The sequence below is a fragment of the Panthera pardus genome, unplaced genomic scaffold (genome assembly GCF_024362965.1).
Source record: "Panthera pardus isolate Hobbes unplaced genomic scaffold, ASM2436296v1 HiC_scaffold_1, whole genome shotgun sequence".
In the NCBI taxonomy this organism is placed as follows: Eukaryota; Metazoa; Chordata; class Mammalia; order Carnivora; family Felidae; genus Panthera; species Panthera pardus.
The window spans coordinates 43,307,324-43,325,232 of record NW_026526654.1 but is presented as its reverse complement, the minus strand read 5'-3'; positions in this window follow the sequence as shown (position 1 = coordinate 43,325,232).

Sequence of the window (17,909 nt, the reverse complement as noted above, 5' to 3'; positions counted from 1 at the left end):
GGTAAAAACGTTTTAAGCTATCTCATAACTATTCTTTCAGAATATGTTGCTTGAGAACACATGATGAAAAAATTCTGTAAATTTATAACCCTTAAATGTTTTTATTCTATTTATTAAAACACAATACTATCTTAATGTGTTTTAAGAGACGGTACAGATATTTGCCTAAGATTAGGGGTACAGTATAGAAACATTGCTCAGTGAACACATGGATTTTAAATGGTTTTGCAATTATTCCAGAAGTCTTGTGATCAGACAATGGGAACCATTATCTAGGGTAATGGTTTTCTAATCATTATTATAATTGTTTAGTTCTAATTGGCACTATAGCTATTTGGTCAAAGAACTCCTACTCTGAAGATCAACAAATCACAGCTCTGGTTTTAAGACTGGAATTGGTCTACCTGATTGGGGTCCAGAAAGGAATTTATCAAAAAGCCTGTTATCATCCCACTGAAACTAAACTAAAGAGAAAATATTATTAAATATTACCCACTTTCTTGCACGGTGATGAGTAGCTTGGCATTTAATGCTGGCTTCAGTGCATTCGTTCAAATATCCATGGCTTTAAAATAGGCACTGCCTTTATTTTTACACATTCAAAATTACAGTGTCTTCTGAGACAGTCCTAAGGTCCCAGAAAATCCTTCAGGTGATATGTTAGTCAAACTTATGGACTTCAAGGAGAAAATGATACTTTACAAAATCAGGTGGAATTCAGATTTTCAAACTTCCGCCAAAAGAAAGAGAACTCTGAGGTAAAATTTTTCTCTAAGTTTTTAAGTTCCACCTGCTGCTACTATGTCACAAGGCATATGCTGTAATTTTATTCTGTGACAGAATTTCCCTCTTCTCAATATTGCTAGAATTCAAAAGGATTATTTTGATTTCTAATTTCTTTAGAGCACCTTCATTTATTAATTTGTATAATGCAGAGAATTTGAGAGTCTCTCTTGGTGTGCTTTAAACATATACACATACACATCCTCGAATCACAGCTAAAATCTGTTCATGGAAGAACAAGATTATTCACCAACCAGCACTTCCAAATCAGCACTCAGTATCATTGGCGTATGTCCCATATCACGAATCTGCTCTGTGATTTGACATAGATCCTGGACCCTGAGAATTTGCTACCAACTAAAGCTCCTTGAAAGCAGAGACAGTTTCCTATGGAGCCTGTATTTCTGGCAGCATTTAACAAAGTCTGAGTTTGCAGAATTTGATTCAATTAAATGTAGATTCCTAAGCAAGCATATAGGAGGATAGTTGCCTTCTCCTTGTCCTCCCCACCCTTCAAATCCTATCCTCCTATCTCTCATTCTCAACCATATCTCTTCACCTCCCTCCGTGCCATTATCATAAACTCCCTTTAATTCCTACCATTCTTCTCCCTTTTCTTGCCTTTGACCTTCTGCAAATTCTGTTTCCTTCGACTGGAATATATCCTTCCCCATCTTTTCCCCTGGGTGGGTCATAGTCATTTTTTAGGTCTATTATTTTGCCTCTTCTCTGGGAATACTTTATAACTCTCCAAGTCTGATCAAGTAGCCTCCAAAATTTGCTCCCACACTATGATATCATAGCCTGATCAAACCATTGTAATTGAAGTAGCCCCACTAGATTATAAACTTGAGGAGAGCAGGCAGGGTTTGTTATTGTGTTTACCTACATATTCTCAGGAACTTGGCACTATGGCTGAGATTTAGTAGGTGCTTAATAAATATCGGATGAGTGAACAAATGAACAAATAAGTTCAATGACCAGGAATACTTTCTCAAGAGTCCTTTCTCCCAGAATCTCTTCAACAATTGTGACTTCAGTGTTGGCACAGTGGCATTGTTTTAGGTAAATTTCTATTAGTTTATTTACTAAAAATCCTGCTGAAATTGCTCATGAAGCTGGAAGTGCCATAAGATCAAATCTGGAAGTCATGTTCACATCATTCTTCTCTGTAGACAAGGATGGAGCTTGGGGTCCTTGCCTTCAGCTGAAGGATGTCCACCTAATCTTTCTCTTCCATTCCTACTTTGTCAACTTGCAGGCCCCTTGATATGGGGATGTGCTCTCTTTATTTTTATTCATTCATCAAGTATTGCTTGAGGGTCTCTTACGAAAAAAAAAAAAAAAGCCATGACTTGGGAGCTACTCAAGAACCAAAATTCCACCAAAGTATGCCATCATCACAGCAATCATGAACCAGCAAATGCCAGGCAGAGAATGGGTAAAGGGAAAACCCTTACAAACCATTCTGAGAGTGCTCTGTAAGTTATACATATGTATTGGCAAAATCCTTTGATCAAGTCTCAATATGCCCCTTTCCTCATAGTAAGGGATCCATCCTCTCTTAAAAACAGATTAAAGCACACTTAGAGCCATCTGGAAGAAGATGCTGGCTGATTAGGGTTCAGTCTCTCTCCTTAGAGAACAGCTTACACAAAATTACACTGAATAGAGTTTCAGAATCAAGCTGCTTCTCCCTTTTCCTTTTACAATATGTACTTTACAGAATGCATAGTGATCTCTTAAGACATTTTTGTCTTTTATTTCCTAGTTTCTTTCTGACAGAAATTCTTTTCTTCGCAGAGAAATAAGGCTTTTCTTTCATTGCCTCTATTCCCTTGATGACATGAAGTATTCAATCACAACCAATTTACAGATAATGTTGTGCTAGTTTCTGGTGTGTTTGTCAGTTTCGTCACCTGTGCCAGATTGTCAAATGCATGCCCTAGATAACGTGGATACCTGAGTCAACAAGTTTCATCGTGCTTGTCAATGGAAATGTGGACATTTTCCTCTCGGTTCTTTTTTCCTTGCCTGTACCTTTTTGGATGACTTTGAATTGGATGTTCTTTGCCTGGCCAGTGCCTCTTGCTCTATAATCCTTCTAGTTATAGAATTAACCCTGTTGTTAGCTATTTGTCAATCAACTTATAATACAGTGTCAAATTAACTCCCTGCATCACTACAGGTTTTCAGCTGGGAAGTGCAGGAGAGATGAGAACAAAGCAAATCTTATACCATCAGGTCAGAAAAGTGCCTGGAGGGTCTTCACTCAGAGGTTCTCTCCTGACTTATCAGTGGCAGTCAGCTGAGCTGAAGCTCTCCAGGTGGTTCCTGCTTTCTTTCCCCTAAAGGAAAGGAAGTAGCCAAATGCTATGAAATGCCACAAAGGGTCTAGCGATCCAATTCTTCAGGGTCATTTGAATAAAGCAGCTTGATAAGTGTTACCTGAAAGTGCAGGTTGGGGATAATTTTGGTTTCGTTTTGGGGAGGGACAGGCAGAAGGGAAGAGCTCAGTGACAGTTTTGGTGATCTTGTCAATATTAGTGACCTAACTTACGTTTGTTAAAAATAAAGCAAAAGATAAGAGGCAAGGGAGTTACAGACTACAGATTTCTTTTTTTTTTTAATGTTTTATTTATTTTTGAGAGAGTACTAGTGGGGGAGGGGCAGAGAGAGAAGGCGACGCAGAATCTGAAGTAGGCTTATGGTTCTGAGCTGTCAGCATAGAGCCTGACTCGGGATGCGAACTCACAAACCATGAGATCATGACCTGAGCCAAAGTCGAATGCTTAACCCACTGAGCCACCCAGGTGTCCCCCGACTACAGATTTCTAACCTGCAGATCTCTACCTGTATATTTATGCAGCCAGACTCTCCTTTTCTCTCTTAGTCAATAGCAGGGGTTGTGTGGGCATGCTTGTTTCCTTTCCCTCAATAAGTTGACAGCTGTAACAGAAAAGTTGGCATGTCCCTAGATTGTAGCACCAAGGTGGCACACAGCTCTATGATCAACTAATGACCAGTCAGTGGGAAGCAGCTATGATTGGGAACACAGACGTGAAAGTACTGGGTTCTATGATCTCTATGCAGGGCTGACTTTACAGGCATGTGACTTTACAGCCACTTAAAAGAACCCTATGCTTGGTCTAATACTCTGCTGTTGCTTTCTTGAAATTCTTAATAATTTCCAAAGAAGGGACCTCGTATTTTCATTTTGTGCTAAGCCCACAAAATTATGTAGCCAGTTCTTTCTTCAACACGTATTGTTGAGACATAAAAAAGCAGGGGGTAAATCATGGGTGAAAAACTAGCTCTATGTGTACTTTAAACCACTTCCAGCCCCCACTCCCTGATCCCACCCTCATTTATGTACGTATTGAGAGACAATTTTGCGAATAGTTAAGAGTAAAGACTCTGTAGCTAGATTGCCTGGGTTTAAAACATACCATAGGAAAATTACCATACTTTTTGGTGCCTCAGCATCCTCATCTGTAAAATGGGGTAAAAATATGGTCTGTCTCACAGAATTGTTGTAAGGATTGGGTGATTTAACAAATGGAAAGTCCTTAGAGCACAGCCTGGCCCTTACTAGTGCTAGATTATCTATTGTGTTATTATTTTTAATCTAGGTTATATTATCTAATTAGATTGTATTTGGAAGACTATATAATAAACCAATAAAAATGGTTCCCTACAGAGAAGGGGACTAGGGACAGGAATAGGAGCAGAAGTGGATTTTGTAAGACTCAAACTTAAGGGCCCCTTTAAGAAAAGCAATAGATATTCATTGTTTGAATAAAAGCTGTATAATTTAAAAGAACTGATTTTTCAAAATCTGACAAACATAAATAATAAAATATAAATGCATTTTTTAAAAAAGAAGAGCAATAGGTAAGTAAGGCAGGGCTGTCTGAGTGGCTCAGTTGGTTGAGAGTCCAACTCTTGATTTCAGCTCAGGTCATGATCCCAGGGTCATGGGATCGAGCCCTGTGTTGGGCTCTGTGCTGAGTATGGAGTCTGCTTAAGATTCTGTCCCTTCTCTTCTGTCCCTCTCCCCAACTTGTGATCTCTCTCTCTAAAATAAAATTTAAAAATAAGGCAAACATTTATTTTGAAAGAAAACATTTTTAGTGCTGAAAAACACTAAATGTTTAGAAAATATAAAATAATTTCTTTATTAATTGACTAATCAATCTTTAAACGTTTCCCCCATATTTTTGCTGCATAATCTTTGCCTCATCATGTGACAATTTTATAATATTCTTTCCTATGAGAAAATGAATATATTTCTATTACCTGTGAGAATAGAAAGATAATTCTGTTTTTCCCATCTATATGTATTTTAATCATTGTTATTGAGGTTTAATTAACATACTATAAAATTTATCATTGTGAAAGCACACTTTGGTGATTTTTTAGTAAATTTATATAGTTGTACAACATGCTTTAAAACATTTCCATTAATCCAAAAATTTCTCTTATGCCCATTTATGCTTGCTTTGCTAAATTTCTTCTTCAGTGTTTTGATGCTATGTGAATGGAACTGTTTTCTTAATTTTATTTTCTGATTGTTTGTTGCTAATATTTCATATAATTGATTTTTTGTGTATTGATGTTGTATCCTGCAACTTCGCTAAGTGTGCGTATTTGCTATAGTAGTTCTTAAAAATATATTTCTTATAATTTTCTACATATAGGATCATGTTGTCTGCTAACAGTTTCAGTTTCTCCTTTCCAATTTACATGTCTTTAATTTTTTAATCCTGCATTATTGCATTGGTTAGAACCTCCTTTACAATGTTGAATAGAAGTTGTGAGAGTGGAGATTCTTACTTGCTCCTTTTCTATGGGGGAAAGCATTCAGTATATTACCACTAAGTATGATGTTAATACTAAGTTTTCTTGTTTTGTTTTTAATGCTATTAACAGATTGCAGAAATTCCCTTCTATTTGCCATTTGTTGAGAGCTTCTATCACAAATGGGTACTGATCTTGTCAAATGTTTTTGTGGCTTCTGTTGAGATAATCATGTAGGTTTGCCTTCTATTCTGTTAATATTATATATTATATTAATCCACTTTCAGATGTTAAACCAACTTTATGTTCCTTTGTAAAAGTGTACAATCCTTTTTCCTACGTTGCTGAATTTAGCTAATACTTTATCGAAGATTTTTGCTTCTATGGTCATGAGGGACCCTGTCTTATAGTTTTCATTTCATGTAATGTTTTTGTCTGGCTTTGACAATAGGATAATATTGACCTCATAAAATGAATTAGTAAGTATTTCTCCTCTGTTTTCTGAATGAATATGAGTAGTATTGGTATCATTTCTTTCTTAAATATTTAAGAAAATTCACCAGTGAAGAGGTGCCTGGGTGACTTAGTTAAGCATCCGACTCTTGATTTTGGCTCAGTTTGTGATCCCAGGATCATGGGATGGAGCCCTGCGTTGGGCTCCACAATAAGCATGGAGCCTGCTTAAAATTCCCACCCACCCCACCTCTACTTCTGCCCCTCTCTCCTCACATGCATTCTCTCTCTCCATTTCTCTTTCTCTCTAAAGAATGAAAAGAAAGAAAGAAAAGAAAATTTGCCAGTGAAGCTGTCTGGACCTGATCTTTTCTTTGAGGAGAGGTGCTTAGTTATTAATTCAATTTGTCAATTTCTTATAGGTCTAGTCAGACACCCCTTCTTGGGGAGTTATATAGAACATCTGTGACTTACACCGAATTTGTACTCACTGGTTTCAGAACCGATAAACTTCTGTGATCAACAAATTGAGGAATTCCTATAAAACCATGCGCTAACGAACTGTGCCACTAGAACTATTACAGATTAAGGAATTCTAACAAAGTCTATCTTGTGCAATTCCCACCAAAAAAGGAAATAAAAAACGTGTGGAACACTTATAATTGCATACACTGTATGATTGAGTATAATCTTGACAAGAGACAATTTCTGTTTTGGTGGATATCAGTGAGAACAGACACTTCCTCTTATAAATAATTTTACTTATCTGTGATAAGAATTTGCTACCGACTAGCTTCAGTTTCCATATAATTCATAACTGAGTTCATGCATATCCTCTGCATATACCTCCAGTGCTGAGTGCTTGGTACCCTGGAGCACCTTCATATTATATGAGCTCTGGTCCTCTGGTCTGGATACCTTCATGTCATGGTGCCATGTGGGCCGGAAAAATGGTCAGCGGGATTATCTGTTAAAGTCAATTTTAGTTTGAGACTGCTAGTAATAAAGTAACTACATGCAGAAGCTAATGCACACCACATTTTAAAAATCGCACTGATTCCAAGCTGAGGGTATCTCAAATTCCATTTCCCCTTAGCTGGAACCCTAAAATGCCACCCCACTCCAGTGCCAACAAAAAGAGAGAAAGCATGACAGAACAGGACTGGAAAGAAGCCATTTTCTGTACCAGCTGTGATGAAATTATCTAACTTTTGCAAATATGATAAAAATTTTGATGGTGTGAACATATTACTAGGTCTATCTTAGAGTCTTAGAAGGGGTCCATGTAAATGAGGAGCTCCGAAACTCACTTTATGAATTTCATGGTAAATGGTAAATCAATCTCAATCTCAGGGTAGAAGAAAGACTGACTCCAAAAAGTACTGGGTTTCAAGTCTTCTTCTTGGCAACTTATAAGGTGTGTAACTGATTTATTGAATAAAACTTCTGGGCTTTAATTTTCTCATGTGTAATTAAATGAGCAACAGTAATTGTTGACATTTATTCACCACTTCCTGCATGCTATGCACTTTAAGTGCATTATCTCAATTCTTCCCACCTTTTCAAATAGGCTTTGTTAAAACCCCCATTTTACAATGAAGGAAACTGGGTAATTTTCCTGAAACTTACTAGTGATTACCTCATATCATTGTTCTGTGCAGTTAATGTGAAAATAAATAACGAAGGTGACTTACACTCTGAAACATTACACCAGTCCTCATCAGAGAGAGCCCTTATAAGTGTGAGAAATTCCTCAGATCACCTGTAAGTCAGGGCACCATTAAATGCCCAATCAGACTGAGCCAAGTCAGGTCCTGGAGTGTCTCCAGCCTACCATGACTACTCATCAAGCTACAAGTCCAGTGGGCAGGAGGCTAGACAGTCACACACAGTGTGGTGCAATGGTTTTCAAAATTTACTCAACATATGAATCATGAAGAGGCAATTGTGCTTGTTGAAATAACGATTCCTGGAACTTATCTCCAAGTATTCTGATTTGGTCAGTTCAGAACTGGGCTTCAGGATGTGCATTTTTATTAAGTATTCTGGGGTGATTTTGATGTAGTGGTTTTGGGGTTATGGATTTGGCACAGAGAAATTGGTTCGTTGAAGAAAGAGAGCTGCTAGCCTACCTGGTATTAGTTTTTTTCTGTCTTTATATCCCGACCTCCAAAAAACAGAATGAAAGAAACATTTGTTTGTCCTACCTACTTGCTAATGCTTCTAGGACTTCAATCCTTCTGGGGAGGTAATAGTGTGTTGTTATATATTATTTGTATTTGACTGAATGAGTTTCATATGTTTTCTTGTGAGGGCTGGTTTTGATAGGAATAGAGTATGTGGACACTGCAAATGATGACATCTTTCCAAGGAAAGAAATGGGCATATGCAACTAGGAGAACAAAGTAGCCTTTTTTTTTTTTTTTTTTTTTTTTCACTTTATCTGTACTGAGTAATGTCAGGTCAGGGCCAAAAAGTCGTTTGTTACTTTACGGAACAATTATAGGTGAACAATGGCAGTAATTCTGATAGCTTAGAATCCAGCTAGAGGAATAGGAAGAGCTGAACCTTAGGATCAATTAATTATTAAAATCAGAGCCTAAAAACAAGCTGGAGTCACTATCACATGAGGACTATATGTCAGATTCGAGATTAGGGATCTTGATATCTTCTGTCAAATTTGTCTGTGCCTAGATATCACTGAGGCACCTTGTTCTTTGAGATGTAAATACAATTCAGTTAGGCTATATTCCAGGTGAATTTAGTGAATTGGGAGGCTCTTAGTTCTTTCTCTTACTAGATCAGGGAAACAGCATTTTTTTTTTCAACTTTGTATGCCATACAGTCTCTAATTATTCAACTCTGCCATTGAGGCTGCCATAAACAATATGTAAACAAATGAGCATGGGTCTGTTCCCATAAAACTTTATAGAGATAGGTGGCATCCAGATTTGGCCCAAGGACGTAGGTTGCAGACACCTGTTCTAGAAGGTTAGCGATGGCTTATTGCTTACTTGCAAATCTCTAGTTCTGAGTTCCTGTTTCTGCTGAATTAGTTCAGTTTATTGGTCATTTTATCACCCCATGGATTTCTCCCTATTCCACAATTTGTAAGGCAAGAAATGGATCTCCAGCAGCCTGTATAGAAGGTTATTTACACTGACATCCAATCAGGCAACCATGTCTAACCATGAGAAATTTCTTGTTGGTAACTTGCTTGGCATGTCCAAACTCTTATATAAGTCTCAGCTGACTCACTCTTTTTGATGTGCAAAACAGGTTGTACCACCTCACTCATACTAGAGGAAGCAAGAATGGAACTGATGGCTTTGTAGCAAATTGTTGGGGTGGGGGTGACCACATGGGGCTCCAAATATTACTCTGTAAACCAACAATTGTCAAGTTGGTGTCACAGATTAAGTTGGTCTGCTATCAAATGGTCTTCTCTGACTGAAATAAAAAGTATGGGTTGATTCCTAAAACTTGGAATTCAAGGCATGTCACATTTCCTCATTTTGTGAAATCATATTAAATTCATCTTGAACTTTTTTATTTCCAGGGTTTATGAGAAGTCCAAACTCAGTGATCTTCAGTGCTTCTTTCCCCTACTTTGGGCTACAGAAGGATCCCAAGATTGGTGAGGTACAGGAAAATAGAGGAAAGTACCATTCCTCAAACTCTGCATGCTTGTGGCTACCATCACCCATGTTTTAATGGTTTATTCCAATAGAGACAGCTGTCAGGCATGCCAATGGTTCCATCCACAAGTGACTTGAGGCCCTTCACCAAAGGTCCCAAGATCAAGTACTTGTTTTGCAGTCCGTCCACCTGCAAGGGGTTGCATTTTAATGGGCTCTGATCTATGTCATTGGTGCCAACTGATCCTCTTACCTTCCTCAGTAGCAAGAATCAAACCAATTTCCCAGGAACTTGGTTGCTCCCTTATGAAATTTTAAACCACAAACTCTGAGTCCCTTTCTTTTCAGGTGATCCAGTGTAATAAACTTGTTCAATCCAGAATGTCAGAGGTACCAGTTGTATGTCTTGCATGGTGACTAATTTTTTTAAAGTAAGCTCGATGCCCAGTGTGGGGCTTTGAATGCATGACCCTGAGATCAAGAGTCACATGCTCTATGGACTAAGCCAGCCAGGTGTCCCATGACTTATGTTGTTTTCATGGAACTTTAATTCCTTTAGTGGGCATGTCATCTCCAGTTTGCGACCCCCACCACTCCATTATCTTGCTCCAACTAGCTGTATTTGTTGCAATTATTTGTTTGGTCTTTGAGGCATGATGGAATCATTCTTTTTGTTTCTTCCTGAAGAGTTTATAGTATTAAGAAATGATAGAATTTGATTTCTCCATAGAGTATTTCACTACATAAATTTTTAAACCAACTACTCTGTTGTAAAGATTCTATTTATTCTAGCCCAGTGGTTCACAAGGTATGAGCCCTGGACTAGATGTATCAACATCTCCTGAGAACTTGTCAGATATACAAATGCTCAGGCCTTACCCTAAATCTACTGAAATGAAGTCCTGGGGGTGGTGTCCAGTAATCTGAATTTCAACAAGTCCTTCAGGTGATTGAGATGCATATACGAGTTTGAGAAACACTGTTCTAGAACATGTTATACTTTGGGAATGATAATCCACTGGAGAAAAATCTGTCATTTAGAACTAACAGTAATCCTCAGATTAGTCCTTAGTTCTCTGTTCTTTTCTTTTAATACTGTCTTGGAATGCATATTCTGTCAAAATTTTAATTGATGCCCTCTTGTGGCTATGAGAATTCCCAAATGTATACCTATATCCCTGACCTGTTGTTCCTTCTGGCTTTTTATTATTGTTTCATTCCAGGATGACTCAATTATATAATGTTCTGACATTATTAGACATTATATTTCTCATCATGGCCTTCCACCTTTCCTCTTTATCATCAGTGACCCTGTTGCAGGACTGGATTTAGCTAGGATAAGTGGAATGAGTCACTGACCTCAGGTGCAAAATTAAAGGGGGCACCAAAAATCTTAGTAATTAAAGTAAATAATATTTCAATTAAATATTTTTTCGAAGTTAAAATTAATGTAAGAAAATCCATGATGAATAAAATAAAAATTTTTTGAAAGACAGGATTAGTGCCTTATACCAAGCCATATTGGCTTGAGGCAAAAGGAAAAAATCAATAATACTGATCCTGCCTCAATTTAAACTTTGATATTTTGTTCATTATGAATATTTTTGCATAAGTTTTTATTTTAAAAAGTGCTATATTAAAATATTATCTGTCTTAAGTACTGAGATTTTAATTCCCACTTAAATTTTGTGTCCAATGCACAACATGGACCTTTCGCACTTTACCAAATCCCTGAAGACCGGTGTGTCAAGCATTTCTCCTATGGCTTACATACGAATTCAGTTTTTTTCAAAGTACTGCTTACTCTCTTCTCTTCTCAGAAGTCTCTGCTGATTACAGCAGGAAAGAACATTGATTAAATGCAGTGATTTGAGAGGCACTGAAAAGTTGCTTGACCTGTCAAACTCATCTTCTGCCTTTGTTTTAGGTTATTATGACATAGTTGATGCTTTGGTCCCAGGGGAAATAAAACACATTTTGGCTTCATGCTCCAAAAGGATTACAGACAAAAGTCTTGGATCCCATAAAGCTCCTTCATATTGGATCAACAAATGATGGGTCCTAGAGAGCAAGTTCCCAGGTGAGAGGAGGTTGAGATGGAAAGGAGGAACATGGAGGACAGGAGAAACACCACCACTTTCCCTGGTCCAATGGCTCTCTCCTCATCATGTCTATAATAATCGCATACCCAGTGTGTACTAAACAATCTTATACTTTCTCATAGACTGCTTTGTAATCAGTCTGTAGATGAATCAGATATGTATATTGATATTTACCAACTGCATGTCTTAATTTTAGGGATCATGTTTTCTAACCCCCCCCCCCCTTTCTAGTAGGCTCTATGCCCAATGTGGGGCTTGAACTCACAACGCCTACATCAGGAGTTGCATGCTCTATGGACTGAGCCAGCCAGGTGCCCCTGTTTTCTTTCTTTTATTGTGTTCTTTTCTTTGAATATGATGAACTAAGCAGCCATTCCAGAAGCATCATCTAGGCTTCATTTGGCTTCAGTCAGTCTTTTCTTTATTCAGTTCACAGTACACTTGAAATCAAATAGAATTGAGGAGATATCATTGAATGAAGCAACTCAGCATTAGAAGAAGTCAAAAGCCTGGTCAACTTTGGTGTCTACTAATTGCTGACAGTTACATGGAGACAACCTCAACTCTCTAGGAGCTTCTGAAGCATGGAGGCTAGATGCCTCCAATACAGACATATATAAATAGTACAGATAAAATAACTTAAAACATTATATCAATATATCAGAGTAAATTCACAGTTCAATCACATTCTCAAGGAATATCAGTGTTTCTTTCATATGTTTCCAAACCAAATGTTACATGTACCCACAGCCAAACTCGTGGGTCTTTGAAGATGCAAGCATTCTGAGCACAAATTTACCTGTCATGCAAAAATTCCAAAACCCAGCCCACAAACATGCCCTTCATAAATCACCAAGAAGTCTCTTCAGTAGTGATATACTATATGAATTAAATTGTCAAGTGTTTTCCTTTTATAGCAATTGATTCAGTATCTTTTAAAGTCCTCAAAGCTGTCAGGTTTCTACAGTTTGAACTCCAAATAATAAACTTATGCCTTTTTTTGTATTTAGAAGTTTACAACATAGAATTTCAAGCTCTGACCTGTTGAGAAAGTTACTTTAGTAGAATGAGATTTTATTACTATGGCAACTTAATAGGATAAAGGTATTAAGAGTAATTTTCCCTAGCACTCTCAGAGAACTTGCCATTTATGACTCGAAATAACTGTCTTACATTAAAAAATATACAGAGAGAGGGAGATTATCTTTAGACGGAGCATTTCTTTTTATATTCTTTTATATTCTAGAATGAATAGAAAGAATCTGTACAGCAAGCATCCTTTGGAACGTTTTTGCGCCAGTGAAAATGGTTCCGCTTTTGTGGGGCTTTGTGCCATCAAGACAGCAAATATGCCAATCCACTCAGCTTGGCTCAGCACCTGCCACAAGAGAGGAGGAAACTGCGTCAACTGTGTGACGACTTAATTTGTTTTGAGCTGATAATAGCCATGAGAGATGCCAACAAGTGATGGCAATTTCCACGTCCTTGTGACTCACAGAGATTCACCTAGAAAGCCACGTGTATGTCTTCTGGAGGATAATGCCCCATTGCACAGTTCATGGGGATATGGGGTACAGAGACCTCACTGCGGTTGACCTCCAAATCTGTGAAGCACAGTAGCACTGGAGCACAGATGCAGGACACGATATCTCTTTCTACATAGTACAGTAAAACCTTGGATTGTGAGTAACCTGTTCTGTGAGTGTTCCTCAAGACGAGTAAACATTTCTAATAAATTTTGACATGATAAACGAGCGGTAACTTGCAATACGAGTAGTACGTGACACCGAACATCACATGACCACAACTGAGGCAATGGTTCTTCTCTCTCTCTCTCTCTCTCTCTCTCTCTTTCTCTCTGCAGGATTGTGGGTGATCATCTCCTATGCTCAGGTGCTCCATCTCAGGCCACGGTGTTTGGCAGAAATCAGGGACTTTTCAGAACGTTGTAAGGTGCCCATAACTGGCACTAGTGTATTTTTTGTCACTTCAAAGCACCTATGGACAGTCTTGGCCTTTCCATACAAGAGTAGGCTTAGGAATGCTTGGCTTCATTCTAGGTCCAGCTGCCTGAAGATATAGACCCTTTCTTCTGCTGCCTATTGCCAGTTACATTCAATAGAGTATATGACAAGAGTTTATTAACACTATACTGTAGTCGACATCCGTTAGTGATAGAGAAAGTCACCCTACACAATTACCCTCCTCTCTTTTGTCTCTCTCACATCAGCCACAGAGGTTTTCAGAGTTAAGTGCAGGTTAATTTATTTTTTAACATTTTGTATTTTCTTTATTATTTTATATTATATTGCAGTATTATAACCATTTTTATATGAATATTTTTGGGTTGTGGACCTAATCATTTGAGTTTCAATTATTTCTTAGGGGGAAATTCATTTTGATATACAAGTGCTTTGGATTACAAGCATGTTTCTGGGATGAAATCTGCTCACAAACCAAGGTTTTACTGTATATTTACAGAAGACTCAGCAGAAGAGTACCTGGATGACTGACACTAGGAAGAACTCACACTGGTATCACGCATCTACTTTTCAAGACTGTGAAGCCCATGATCCGAAGGAGGAAAGACGCCCTCCTATGGCAGTCTTGTCCTTCTGGGGAACATTCAAGTCACAATAGGAGGAAGCTCAGGCCTTCAGAACCATTTTGCACAACACGGGGTATAAACAAGTCGTGAGGCAATTTAGAGTGGTATGAGGTTAAAAGGGACTTTTCATTTTAAACGCTTTAAAATGATCTGCCAGCATCATCACGGCAGAAATGGGAAAGAAAAATGTTGTGCGTGTGTGTGTGTGTGTGTGTGTGCGCGCACACGTGTGTGTGCATACATGTGTGTGTTTTGTTTGGTTCTTGGTTCTTCCTCTCGATTTCATCCTTCCACAGTTTGTCTGCTACTACAATGTCTGCTGAGGGTGAGTCAATTCTCTTTCAGTTGGATATAATTTGCAGGCACATTATCCTGTCTAATAGGAACAAAAAGCAGCCAGAAAGATTTCCTGAGGAGCAGCTGGCACATGCAAATATGAGGCTGCTCATTTTAATTTTGGTTGTCATGACATTTCCTCAATTACCTCATTGACCTGAATCACACTTCCTTGCAAGGCTTTCAGCCTTACTGTCTGGAAGATACAGACTTGTTTCTTATTTTGATAGCCTAAAGAAAAACCATGAGCACGTCTGGATGTTATGGTTCTCTCAAATGTTGGGCATATGCAGAAAATGTCATTTGAATTTGTAACATACCAAGAGTATAATTGAACAAGCCTGCCAGTCAAATATCCAGTGGGTTTATTTCTTTGCCAAAGAGTCATTCTTGGATGATATCTTCGTTTTACAAAAGCGAGAAAGATAGGCTCACAAACAATAAAAAGTAGAGGGCGCAAAGTCCCTAAGGCTAAGAGAAATAATAAAACATGAGAATATTCATGTGAAGCCTACTTGACAGCATGGACACAAATTTATGTATTTATAAAGCAGAAAAAGGTGTCTGCCCTCATTTCTCCAGGTAGATGCTTAAGAAACGCCATCCTCACCTTCGTTATAGCTGGCATCACAGGAGTGGTAACCGCTCTCGGTTGTGTTTTAAAACATAGAGCAGAAAAAGGTTGGTCCAGTCTTTGCAATCACTGTAATTTGTCTTTAGGAAGACATCCAGTACGCACTTTAGCTCTTTTTTGATGATACTATCAAGGATTTTAGTATGCCTTAGACAAATACATTAACCAGCCACTGGCACATAAATATATGAGAAACAAATCAAAAATTTGTTTAAACAAATTAGAGATCTGTTCTCATAACAAGAGCTATGGCATAGTTTTCAGGAATAAAGAGATTTAAGTAGCTCTGATTGACATACACATGGCCAAATAGTTATATATAATTAACCTTTGGGGAGCTACTATGGCAAAATAAGTGGAATCAATAATTATAATAAGTTTCTACTTATATTATGAGTACATATGAAAAAAATTAAGTTTCTTTTCTTATTAGCTATGTTCTACCATGCATTGCTAGTGACCAGAGTTTACGAAACTAGTTACTGGCAGAAACGTGGACAAACACAAGTGGAAACTCAGTTCATTTTCATTATGTCCAGCCTATGAAAAAAAATTCAGACTGGTCTTTCCCAGAAGCATTGAGGGTACACTGCGTCTAAGATCAGATGGTCAGGTGTGCAGCCTTTGTGAATAGGCCTGTTCTGCTAATATTTACTAAAACCCACAAGTTCCTGTAGCTGGAAGATCTAGGAGCGAGCCTATTGTTTGAGCAAACTGAAGCTTTCTTTGGAAAATCTTGGCAATGGGAAGTACATTTGCGTATTTATTTATAACAACTGTCATACATTTTTCTCTCTAAAGAAAAATAAGTCTTTAATTTGCTATTGAACTTGTTCAGTTGACGGAAAATTTTTTTACGCAGCAACTTCATGTATAAAACATGACACAGGAACAAACTACCAGTACTATATGGAAATCTTCTGTAAGAAAGATCTTTTTGGTTTGAGTCATTTACATCGGAAACACAAAGATGATCTTGTTGAGAGCAATGTTGTATGAAGTGGATGGCTGAAATAATTTTCAAGTTTCATCTCTTTAGAGACCAGATAATATGATAGTAAATGAAAATAAACACATGGTGATAATTTTAGGAATGGGTTTGCAACCCAGTTATGACAACATTTTTTCATAGGTCTCCTAGTGTGGTGTTTTCCAAATATCCAAGAATACTAGAAAACGCATCACAGAGATATATGACCTACATTATCTGCACGACTTTCAGTAGATCAGATGCACCTGCCAGCATATACAATTTCCTATCTTGGTACTTTAGCAATGCCTTAATGTACACACTTGTCCATATGGAGAAGCCGTCTGAGGAAGGAACCTAGCTTATCAAAGCACTCTATCCTCGGTCCAGATTCTAGAAGGCTACCAAACCCCTTTATTTTTTTCAGACTATCCTGTACTTGCCTTACTGGCTACACCCTGGTCTCTGGGTTCCACAATCACTCCTTTAAAGTTTTGGGACTGGGTCAAATCAGAAAGCCCATGGTTACACCAGCAGGCCCTTTTAGCCTAAAATATGTTTCAAAAATTCTGAATGCTGCTTATGTCCCCTTTCTCCTGACCCCATACTTATTTGAAACCAGAGCAGACTTCAGTATTTTTGCACTAGCCTAAAACTACATTTCAACAGTGATCTGGAGACCTCCAAATAAACCTATATCCTCCAAAATGGACCTAAGTTTTCTGAGCAGGTCTTGGCTAGTTAAGCAGCAGTTAAGAACTCTCTGGAGACAAAACAAAACAAATACAATACTCTGCCAACTAATTATCTTGCTGATTGTTGATAAGGAGTTTTAAGTTTCCATACCTTCCTTCTCTCAACATGATAAATTGTTCTGGTATTAGTTTAGCCATATTAGGGCAAAGGCTCTGTGTCTTGGGGCACCTGGGTGGCTCAGTTGGTTAAGCCACTGACTTCGGCCCAGGTCATGATCTCATGGTTTGTGAGTTCGAGACCCACATCGGGCTCTGTGCTGACAGCTTGGAGCCTGGAGTCTGCTTCAGATTCTGTGTTTCCCTCTCTCTTTGCCTCATGTTCCCCGCCCCCCCCCCCCCCCCCCCCCCGGTCTCATGCTCTGTCTCTCTCTCAAAAATAAACAAACACGAAAAAAAAAGAAAAGATGTTGTGTCTTAACCTATCTGTGCAAATATATTCTTTCTGCTTGAGTCTATCAAATATTTTTATTTAGCTCCTTCTCTTGCTAAGCACTGTGTGAGGTGCTATGAATTATACAAAGAGGCAGGAGATCCAATCCTGAGTTTTGGGTTTATAAATCAGTTCATAAGACCAAATTAATTGAAGTTCAAAAAACAATGGATTGCTAAATTATCTGGTACTGAATTTAGCATGCTGGAAGTTCACAGAAAATGAAAAGATGTATGCGAGCCTAGCTAGGGAAGTTTCAATGAATAAAGTAACACAGGAACTATGTATTGAAGGAGGGTCTCGATAGGCAGACTGCTGGGAGGACTGCCTCCAGAAGAGGACCACTGTGACCATGTGTTTGCATATCCCAGGGTTGCCATGACTGCCTTCCATGTTTTTT